The following is an 11620-nucleotide window of genomic DNA, read 5'->3' as shown; positions in this document are numbered from 1 at the left end:
GATGATGATGATGATTCTAGTGACTGTAGTGAAGATTCAGTTAGTGATTTTGAATAAAACTCTGAATGGACAACATGGTTGGAGTCTGAAACATTTAGTCAAAGTATTAAGGGCAATTTTGATCCTACTAAGCTGGACCCAATAAATTCTGATTTGGCTTATGAAACTGAAAATTCTGATGAGTTGGATACTCCAGTTGGAAGTGAAGATGAAGGTCCCCCAAAAGTTAGATATCCTCATTTTAAGGTGACTGAAAATGATGAAGATGTGAAGTTTGAAGTTGGGCTGCAATTCAGTGGTAAGAAACAAATTCTAGAGGCTGTGAAGACCTTTGCTGTTATGTCTAAGAAGAATTTAAAGATTTAAAAAAATGACAAAAGGAGAGTGACTGTAATCTGTAAACAAAAGGATTGTCCCTTCTACTTACGGGTGAGCAAGTCTATGCAAGCCACTTATTGACAGGTACTCTCATTCCAAAATGAGCATTGTTGCTTTAGAACTGTCAGAAACAGTCAAGCTACACCTGAGTGGGTTTCAAAAAGGTTGATGTCATTATTAATGCATAGTCCCGACATGAGGCTAAAAGCATTAGTTGCTTTTGCTTTATAAAAGTGGGGATTCAGATTGAATATGGATCAGGCATACAGAGCAAAGGTTAAAGCAATGGAAAAAATTGAAGGTGCAACCAGAGATCAATATAAACATTTAAGAAGTTATGTTGCAGAGCTACTAGATAAAAACAAGAACAACACTGTGAAGATCAAGTGTGATTTAAGTCCGCATGGTCCAGTTTTTGAACGTATTTATGTATGTCTGGAGGCTTGTAAGAGTGCATTTGTAACAACTTGCAGGTCGTTGATAGGATTGGATGGTTGCTTTCTAAAAGGAGAATTTGGTGGGCAATTGTTGACTGCAGTAGGTAAAGATGGAAACAATCAAATGTTTCCTATTGCCTATGGTATAGTGGAATTTGAAAATTATTCATCTTGGAAGTGGTTTATTGATCTGTTGATAGATGACCTAGATGGTATGCAAGAGGGATCTTGGGCTTTCATTTCTGACCAGCAGAAGGTAAATATTTAATTGGAACTAATATCAACTATGGCTTTCATTTAATTGGTCCATTGTTTTTTGCAGGGTTTGGTTGAGGTAATCAAAGAGCTTGGTGAAAACGTAGAACATCGCCTGTGTGTCAAACATTTGTATGGTAACTAGAAGAAGAAGTATCCGGGAGCACACATGAAAGAGTTGATGTGGATGGCAGCTCGAGCAACAACTACCCCTGACTGGGAAAAAGCCATGTTGCAGATTAAAAATTATGATGAAGAAGCTTGGAATGATTTGCAAAAGTTAAACCCTGCTTGTTGGACAAGGTCTGCTTTTAAGGTAAACACAAAGTGTGATTTTCAAGTAAATAACATGTGTGAGGCATTCAATAATGTAAAAATGGAGTACAGACATAAGCCAATTATTACACTATTGGAGGGAATTCGATTTTACATAAGTTCTAGAATTGTGAAGTTGAGGACTACCCTAATGAGGTATGAGGGGTCAATCTGTCCTAAAATTCAGCAAATCATGGAAAAGAATAAAAAAGCATGTGAACCATGGCGGGCTCAATAGTGTGGTGATGTTGATCTGTCTTTGTTTAAGGTGTCAAAGGGCATGGAAAAATATGTTGTCAATCTTAAACAACAGACATGTTCTTGTAGAAAGTGGGAGTTAACTGGAATTCCATGCACTCATTCCATAGCATGCATGTGGATCAATGGTGTTGAACCAGAACTCAGTGTCAACTCTTATTACAGGTGTTGTTTTATGTAATTTCTTGCAGTGATGTTATTATTTTTTTACCATGGTTTTTTAATTTGAATATGTGTACTTGTTGCATTTGGTAGGAAGTCTACTATGCTCACCACATATTCATTTATTGTGTACCCATGCAATGGACCCAACTTATGGCCTCCTCTGCAGACACCAGTGATGCTTCCACCTGTCATGAGGAGAGCTCCTGGAAGACCAAAGAAAGCAAGGAACAAGAAAAATGATGAGTCTACCAAAAAGCTCTACCTGCTAAGACAGTTAAGATCAGTAGTGTGTAAAAATTGTAAGGCAATTGGACACAATAGAAGGACATGTAAAGGAAAGACATTTGTAGATAGGACCATTCCAAAAGGGGGAAATAAGGTACTTTTCAGTTGCATAAGTGTTGTAAATATCATTTATCACAGATTCTAATTACATTCACCATTCTTATGATTTTGGTTATACATTTTGACAGAACTTGAAGAGACAATCATCATGTCCCACCCCTGTTGCAACAAAGAAACAAAACATTGGTCCAAGCATAAGTCAAACCCCATCTACAGGACATCAACGAGGTGACAGCACCAGCGAAACACAACAATCACGAATCAGCTAAGGGACCAGCCAAGGACATATTTGGCACAACAATGTTTTACCTGCCTTGTTTTTTGGGTGTAATTAATTTAGGAACCTAGTTCTGTCTGAATGTTTAATTCAGAGGCTTTGTAATGCACTCTTTAACTTGTTACCAGTTGCTGTAACTAAGCAACCACAATATGAAGAATGTTTTATTGCAATGTTAAATCTGCCTTGTTTTTTGCAAATATGGTGACTTTATGGATGCCTTGTTGAATTTAGGTAGTTTGTGTTGTTAGAATTTTGGCAGAAAGCAAGTTTACAGTTGTATTATATGATCACCTTCATTAGGCCCTGAACTTGCAATTCAGGAACAACTACTTTGAGTTGCTACTGAAGAATATTTGCCTTTATTATATTTAAGCTATTTTCAAATTGGTTTTTACTTTGTTGGTGTTGATTGTCATTTATTGTGTCATTAATTTAGGTGCAATTAAGGATACACAAAACACTCTACAACCTTAACACTGTACCTTTTAACAAAATGACTCAAATTCAAGTCACAATACTTTATTTGATTACATTCACAAGCTTAAATTCTCAAAACACAGCCAAATTACTAACATACCAATTCAACAATTCCACAATTCAACAAACTTAGGCATATTCCACAATTGTACATTGAGGAATATATTATTTTATAAATATTATTTCATTACATACCAATTCATCAACATCACTTTCTTCCTAACTAATTACAAAATGACAACAACTTATTGACTTGCATACCACCAACACCAAATTACAGACCTCGGATACATAATACACATACTAACAAGCAAAGATAGACCCAACACACAACCAAAAGAATCCCTAAAAAATTTTCCTTCCTCTTCATGTCCTTGATCCTGCTTTGCAAATCTTTTTCCCTCAACTCCAATTCATCAACTTTCTTCATCGATGCCACCACGATTTTCTTCTAACGACTGTTGGCAACTGGATTGTGCCACTTAAAATAATTACACCCTTTCCTACTTGTAATCTACATGCCGAAAATATCCAAAAAGAATCAACAAATAACCTATAACAAACCCCTTACGAAATTATTTTTCCTTACCTTGTATAGACCACATCAATAGAAACGCCTTCCTGGATTATCCTCGGTCCACGATGTCACCAGTGGAGCCTCTATGTTATAGAGGCACAACACGCGACTTCGGGCCTCGAAGGTGTACGATGATGAACTCCTCTCCATGGCGCCGTTTACGGAGGATAACAAAATCTTGAATGTTAACCACTACGTAGCGACGCAGTGACGCCAACGACCCACCCACGCCGATGACCCAACCACGCCTACGACGCACCCACGAAGAAGAAAACGAACCTCCACACCAACAACGTCGCTGAACCATAACCCATACGAACACGATGAAGCACAAATCAAATTTAGGGTTAGGGATTGCATATAACTCATGTTTTAGGGTTTTCATTTAGGGCTAGGTTAAATCCTCAACGTCACCAAATTTTTACCACATCACAACAGGGTAAAAAAAACCAAGCCTTTCCATCAAACCAATCAGACGTTGACACGTGGCAATCAACATCCGAGGCTAATTGAGGCTAACGGTCAACGTTCAATTGGGACGCCCCGGACCAACATTGCAGCGATTTACAAAAATGGGGGACCAACTTTGTGAATAAAATTATAGGGGGACCAAATCCGAAACTGGGGTAAAATTGGGGGACCAAAAGTGCAATTTTGCCTATTATTTTTACAGTTTTAATGTTATCACTGTAGTATTCATGGTTTGGTACGAGGAGAAAATGTGGAACTTGGGAGAGATTCTGATACTGGTGGTCAAGTACCTATTTGTTTTGCTACTATATTTGTATTTCATGGGTCAATTTTCATTTTGGGTACAACAAATTATCCAGGAGGGCTAGCAACACCCTGAGTAACACACTTCTTCTAATATATTTTTTTTATGGATTAAAATTTATTGATAAGTATAAACTAGTACAAAATTATGAGTGAAATTCATTAAATACAAAATGATACATACAAACTTTGATGATTTTTAATAAACTTTAACCAATAATAATAAAAAACCTGTGATGATGTAGCAAAAAAAAAAAGAACATGCTAAAAAGACTGTGTTACCAATAGCATTTCTTTTTGTCCTATAACATTATGCCTTGTTAAGAACCAAACTTAAGCATAATAAAGCGTTTCCTGCTTTTTTTTTTCTCTAGACACATATTGGCAAATTGTGACAGGAGAATTATGTCCTCAGCGGCCATGACTGATCAATTAATTTCAGGTGAAATATGTAGTGAAACTTGCTCGTGCTCTAGCCAACACAAAAGGAATTTACCGTGTTGATCTATTGACTAGACAAATAGCTTCACCAGTAGAAGTGGACTCTGGCTATGGAGAGCCTATTGAGATGTTGTCATGCCCCTCTGATGGCAGTGACTGTGGGGAAGCATACATCATTCGTCTTCCATGTGGACATCGTGATAAGTAATTACCACGCGTGAGTTTCCATTCGGGGTATGGTCATAAAATGGATCTTGATTAGTACAACACATTTGATTTTTGCAGGTACATACCAAAAGAATCACTTTGGCCTCACTTGCCTGAATTTGTGGATGGCTCTAAGTCACATTGTTAACATGGCAAGAGTTTTAGGGGAGCAAGTGAATGGTGGGAAGCCAACATGGCCTTATGTTATCCCTGGTCACTATGCTGATGCTGGGGAGGTAGCAGCACACTTATCAGGTGCATTAAATGTGCCTATGGTGCTCTCAGGCCACTCGTTAGGCCGGAACAAGTTTGAGCAATTGTTGATGCAAGGGAGGCTCTCTAGGGAGGCCATAAATGCAACCTACAAGATCATGAGGAGGATTGAGGCTGAGGAGTTAGGTGTGGATGCTACTGAAATGGTTGTCACTAGCACAAGGCAAGAGATTGAAGAGCAATGGGGACTGTATGATGGGTTTGATCTCAAGTTGGAGAGGAAGCTTAGGGTCAGGAGAAGACGCAGAGTGAGTTGCCTTGGAAGACACATGTCAAGGATGGTGGTATGCACAAATGTCACTATCTTCTTTTCAAACAATGTTCACATATGCTTAAGTGTGTGTCCTGCTGAATCTTGTCATCAGGTAATTCCTCCAGGCATGGACTTCAGCTATGCCACAACACAAGACTCGGTGGAAGGTGAGGGGGACCTCAACTCACACTCATTGGATCTGACAGAGCTCAAAGCAAAAGGAACTTGCCTCCAATTTGGTCTGAGGTCTTAAAATCTTCCCTACAACTACCATCTTTTCACTAGAGCAATTCTTGCATTGCATGAGCACATTGCTTATAAAGCAGAACCAATGAAAAAATTCTAGCTAATATTAAAAAAAAACTTCAGCATGAACTTTTTTTTGTTTTTTTATTATTACTTCAATATATTGAGTTTTAGATTGGTTGTACTTGTAAATATTGTGATCAATGCTTTTGAGAATAAAAAAATTGAGGGATTATTTAATGTATAAAGAATTATAACCTTTTCTCCTTAAATATTTATACCTGTATCTCAAGATGAGTTATGATGTGCCCATGCAGATAATGAGATTTTTCACAAATCCTCACAAACCAACAATACTAGCCCTGTCCTATCCTGACCCGAAGAAAAATGTCATGAATTTGCTCAAGGCTTTTGGGGAATGCCAGACCCTAAGAAAACTAGCTAACTCGGTGAATTTTCCATTTATATTTTGAAAACATGCAGATTTGCCATATCATATGATTATCAGCTTGTGATCAAGCAATATATTTCTGCTTTTATAACAGACCCTCATACTTGGCAACAGAGATGACATTGAAGAAATGTCTAACAACAGCTCTGTTGTTCTTACCATGGTGCTCAAACTCATTGACAAGTATGATTTGTATGGTTAAGTGGCTTATCCCAAGCATCATAAGCAATCTGAAGTTCTAGAAATATATCGTCTGGCTGTAAAGACTAAAGTGCATTCTTTGAAGAAAAATTGATAACGCCTGATTTTGTATTGACTTTGATAAGATGTGAAATCTAGTCTATTCTTTGTACAAAGTCATTAAATGATAAATACTATCTTTCAACTTGATAGACAAAGCAAAGAAACTAGGCTAATATTACATTGATGGTAGTATAAAAACTTCAATGCAAAATAGGTGGAGCTTAGTTCTCAATCCTATTAAACTCATTTATTAAATAATCAAATCTACAAGTATTAATTATTGTCTCAATAGTTTAGCTGACTGTAACTGCCTTTTCTTTTTTGAATATTATATTTGCTAACAGTAACACATGGTGTTTTTATCTCTTGAAGGGAGTTTTATCAACCCAACCCTGATGGAACCATTTGGTCTCACACTGATCGAGGTAACCACTAAACCTCAAGCTGTTATTATTTCAGGTAGATAATAGGCTCAGTGGCAATCAACTTATGAATTATGATTTACAGAAGTCAATTATGTGAAAAATATGAAAATTACATGACCTTCCTTGTTCCTCCCACGCTACAGGCTGTAGCTTATGGTTTACCTGTTGTTGCAACAAAAAATGGAGGGCCAGTGGATATTCTGAAGGTATACTATAAATCCTTTTTGTGATATTTTTACATTTCACTTACTGCATATTTCATATTTACAGACAATTAGTCAATTCATAGTCAAGGTTATCATTAACAACACTTTAGCAACCTCCTATTTAATTTAATCATACTTGTTTACTACCATGTGTTGCATCTAATGATTGCAAGCACTCAACAATGGACTCTTGATTGATCCACACGACCACAAATCGATAGAAGAAGCACTGTTAAAGCTTGTTGCAGACAAAAATCTTTGGCTAGAATGCCGCAAAAATGGCCTAAAAAGCATCCATCGGTTTTCTTGGCCTGAACATTGCCGCAACTACCTCTCCCATGTTGAGTATGGCAGGAACTCTCGCTCCACATCCCACTTGGAAATTACACCAATTGCTGAAGAATGAATAAGTGACTCATTGAGAGATGTATAAGACATTTCTTTTAGATTCTCCACTGAAGGAGACTCCAAGCTGAATGGAGAGATGGACCCTGTAGCAAGGCAGAAGCAAATTATTGAAGCAATCATGTGCAGGGTCTCTTCCACTGGCAATTCTAATGCCAATTGTTACTTTCCTGGTAGGAGGCAAAGGCTAGTTATGGTAGCTGCTGATTGTTATGATAGTGATGGAAATATAGCCGAGGAGGCTTTTCAGGCAGTTGTCATAAATGTGATGAAAGTCGTACGACCGGGCATCAGATCAGGCAGGGTTGGTGTGATGTTGCAAACTGGTTTAAGTTTTCAAGAGACAATTGAAGCATTGAACAACTTCCAAGTGAACATGGAAGAATTTGATGTTGTGGTTTGCAACGGTGGAAGTGAAATGTATTATCCATGGAAAGATTTAATGGCTTATACTGATTATGAGGCCTATGCTGAGTATGCATGGCCAGGTGAGAATATTAGATCAACAATACCGAGGTTTGCTAAAGTTGATGATGGAGAGGAGAATGACATCGTAGAGTATGCTAGTGCTTGCAGTTCAAGGTGCTACTCCTATAGTGTGAAACCAGGAGCCATGGTAAGATAACTTGCTCCTAAAGAAACCTGAACCTGTCTTGTTTGTTGAAAAAGGTACCTCTTTGATGAACATTTTTGAAGGTTAAACTATTCACTTGGTCTTTATAGTTGTTCGGTTGTTCCTATTTTAGGTTTTAGTCCCTACAGAATTTTTTGTAGTGATTTATCACCGTCATAAAGTTTTTGTAGAGGTTTTATATTGCCAAAAATTCTTCTTTGGTATTAGTGCTACGGAGTAAGAACCAAAACACAACTTTTATCAATTTATGTATATATGTATAGGGACTAAAACTTACAGTTTTCTCTTGCAGGGATTAAAACTTAAAGACAACTATAAGAATCAAGTGAACAATTTAACTTTTTAAATGTTGTAAGTTATTTAAGATGACAAATCGCAGATCCAGAAGATAGATGAGCTTCGCCAAAGGTTGCGAATGAGAGGCTTACGCTGTAACCTGGTCTATACACATGCAGGATTGAGATTAAATGTGATACCATTGTTTGCTTCAAGAAAACAAGCACTAAGGTCAGGAACATAATTGACTCTTCCCAACACATTATATGTAGGAACTTCAAATGTACATAAAAGTAGATGTAAAATAAATGACCTTATGACATTGTTCTTGTCTAAGAATTTAGGTATCTGTCAGTTAAGTGGGGAATTGATCTATCCAAAGTGGTTGTATTTGTGGGAGAAAAAGGTGACACGGATTATGAAGAACTAGTGTCTGACATACAGAAGACACTTGTTTTAAAGGGGGCTGTTGAATATGGCAGTGAAAGGCTTCTTCGCAGTGAAGAGAGTTACAAAAGAGAAGATGTGTTATCCCAAGATAGCCCCAACATTATCTATGCAGAGAAGAGCTATGAGGATTGTGTGATATTTCAGCAATTCTGGAGCATCTCAAAGTATCATGATTTCTGTTTTGGTAACTATTTCTAATTTTCATCATCCATGAACTTAAAAAGGACTACAAGTCAAGAGAGGAAAAAAAATACCATATACTAGAAGGTATACCACAACTTCAATAATATACAACAAATACATCTCCAACGTGATTTGTCTCTCCAAGATGCAATAGAAACTACAAGGGAATTGCAACCTGCATTATAACATATCATTAACAAAAGTAGCATCAATAATACTCTCGTTAATTGCTCATTCTTGTGAAGTTGATCACATAAGGTAACAACTTTGAACTCTTCCTTGATCCACTCCTCGTAACTGTGACTACTAAAACGTTAGAAATCTATGCCCGTGAAGCATTGTTTTTTAAATTGAAAGGGAAAATGAATAATTGCAGAGGAAGTTGGCATTGTGCATGAGATTAAACAACCCCAGCAAATAAGATTCAAGTATTGGATGAACATAAATTTAGTAGGTGAACTAGCATGATTCAATTTATTAACATCATTGTTGTTAAAGGAATAAATGTTCTATAAGGAATAAATGTAATACATATTCAATTTATTAACATCATTGTTGTTAAAGGAATAAATGTTTATGTGTGAGTATATTGTTTACAAAAGTCTAAACTATTCTTTTCTGTGGTCACCAAGAACTAACAATAAAATGAAAACCTTTGTGTAGGAGCAAATTTGAGGTGAGTTTGTATATCAAAAAACATAATACCATGCAAAATAGGAATAACCATAGATGAAAATCAAATTTAATATATTACAAGCAACAACAAAAAGACAGACATGATAAATTATTTTGTATATAATAATATGAGGCTTAAATATGTCTTGGGTCCTTCATAAATTAACAAATTTAGTTTTAGGTCCCTAATAAATTTTTCTTTGTGTTGAGTCCATAGTAAAACAAATTTTTGGTTTTGGTCCTTGTTATTTTGTGCCAATTAAGATAATCTCATTGTCAAATAAAAATTGCACAAATATTTGTCATATTCTATTGACATTTGTCGATAATCCCATAACAAAGTTCTTAAGCATTGTACAGGTTTGCCACTAGTTTGTGTGTGTGTGTAGGTGACGATTATGCATGAAAACGGGACAGGACGGGGATGAGTATGTAGTTCCATGTCCTCATCCCTATTCCAACTCTTGTCTTCATCTTCGCTCCTGATTTTTGTTGGAAATAAAATTTTGTACTCAAATTTTTTTATTACTACAGAAAAAATATAATTTTTTTTAGAGTTAATATGACCAAAGTATGAAGCACCATTTCTGACCTAGAGCAACTTTAAGCATCATTTTACACTTTGAGAAACAAAATTGTTTCTTGCTTTTCTTTAAAATATTTCCAGCACTTCCAAGTTCGGCTTTTGGTAAATCAAAAGGTCTTTGCTTAACATACATGTTTCCTAGTAAAACAAACCACAAAAATTATAATCCAATTTCATACAAATCAGATAATGGAAACTTAACCATCTGAGTAGGGAGAAAAGACTACAAGTAACTTTTATACGTAGAGTGGAAGAGAAAGAAATCATAAAGAAAGGCACATTTGATGAAAGGATATGTCTTTCCCCAAATGTGGAGGAATTAAAGCTCTTCAAAGAGATTTTGCCCATAAAAATCCACGGGAAGAAGAGAGAAAAAAAGTGTTCTATGTAAGGAGAGTTTATTGCAAGGCACTAACTCAAATTTTTTTATTACCATAGAAAAAATATGAATATTTTTTTTATTTCCAATTAATATGACTAGAGTATGAAGCACAGTCTTTGATCCAAAGTAACTTCGAGCACCATTTTGCACTTTGAGGAATAGAATTGTTTCTTCTTCTTTAAAATATTTCCAGCATTTTCAAGTTCGACTTTTGCTGAATCCAAAGGTCTTGCTTAACATATATGTTTCCTAGTATAATAAAACACAAAAATGACAAATCAATTTTATACAAATCATAACAATCTGAGTAGGGAGAAAAGACTACAAGTAACTTTGATACCTGGATAAGAAAATAAAACAATGGTAAGATAAGTCACATTTGAAGGAAAGATATGTGGAGGAATCACTAGAACGAACTCTTCGAAGAGATTTTTCCTTTAAAAATTCGTGAGAAAAAAAAAAGGAAGAGAGCATGTAATGAGAGTTTATTACATGACACCAACTCAAATTTTTTTATTACCACAGAAAAAATATAAATACTTATTATTTCTAATTAATGTGGTCGGGGTATGAAGCACAATCCCTGATCCATAATAACTTCAAGCGTTATTTTGCACTTTGAGCAACAAGATTGTTTCTTGCTTTTCTTTAAAATATTTCTAGCACTTCCAAGTTTGGCTTTTGGTAAATCAAAAGGTCTTTGCTTAACATACATGTTTCCTAGTAAAATAAACCACAAAAATGACAAATCAATTTCATACAAATCAGATAATGGAAACTTAACCATCTGACGAGGGTGAAAAGACTACAAGTAACTTTTATACGTAGAGAGGAAGAGAAAGAAATTGTAAAGAAAGGTATTGAATCTACATCCCTGGTTTTAATTATGACAAACCATTAGCAATACAAATTGAATGGATGATGGGTTTCAGTGATGATTAACATTCTGCTTAAGTGTTTCAGTGTTTATTACATTACAAAGCAAACATGTTCATTCATTCTTAGATGCTCATAAAGGTTCAG

General features: G+C 35.8%; 1 pseudogene; it reads left to right on the top strand.

Moving 5' to 3' along the window:
* The first annotated feature begins 1686 nt into the window (after nt 1-1686).
* On the top strand, nt 1687-8969 carry LOC100815209 (probable sucrose-phosphate synthase 4; annotated as a pseudogene).
* The last annotated feature ends 2651 nt before the right edge of the window (nt 8970-11620 follow it).

This window comes from Glycine max, chromosome 4 (genome assembly GCF_000004515.6).
Source record: "Glycine max cultivar Williams 82 chromosome 4, Glycine_max_v4.0, whole genome shotgun sequence".
Classification (NCBI taxonomy): Eukaryota; Viridiplantae; Streptophyta; class Magnoliopsida; order Fabales; family Fabaceae; genus Glycine; species Glycine max.
This window is presented reverse-complemented; position numbering and strand designations above follow the sequence as displayed.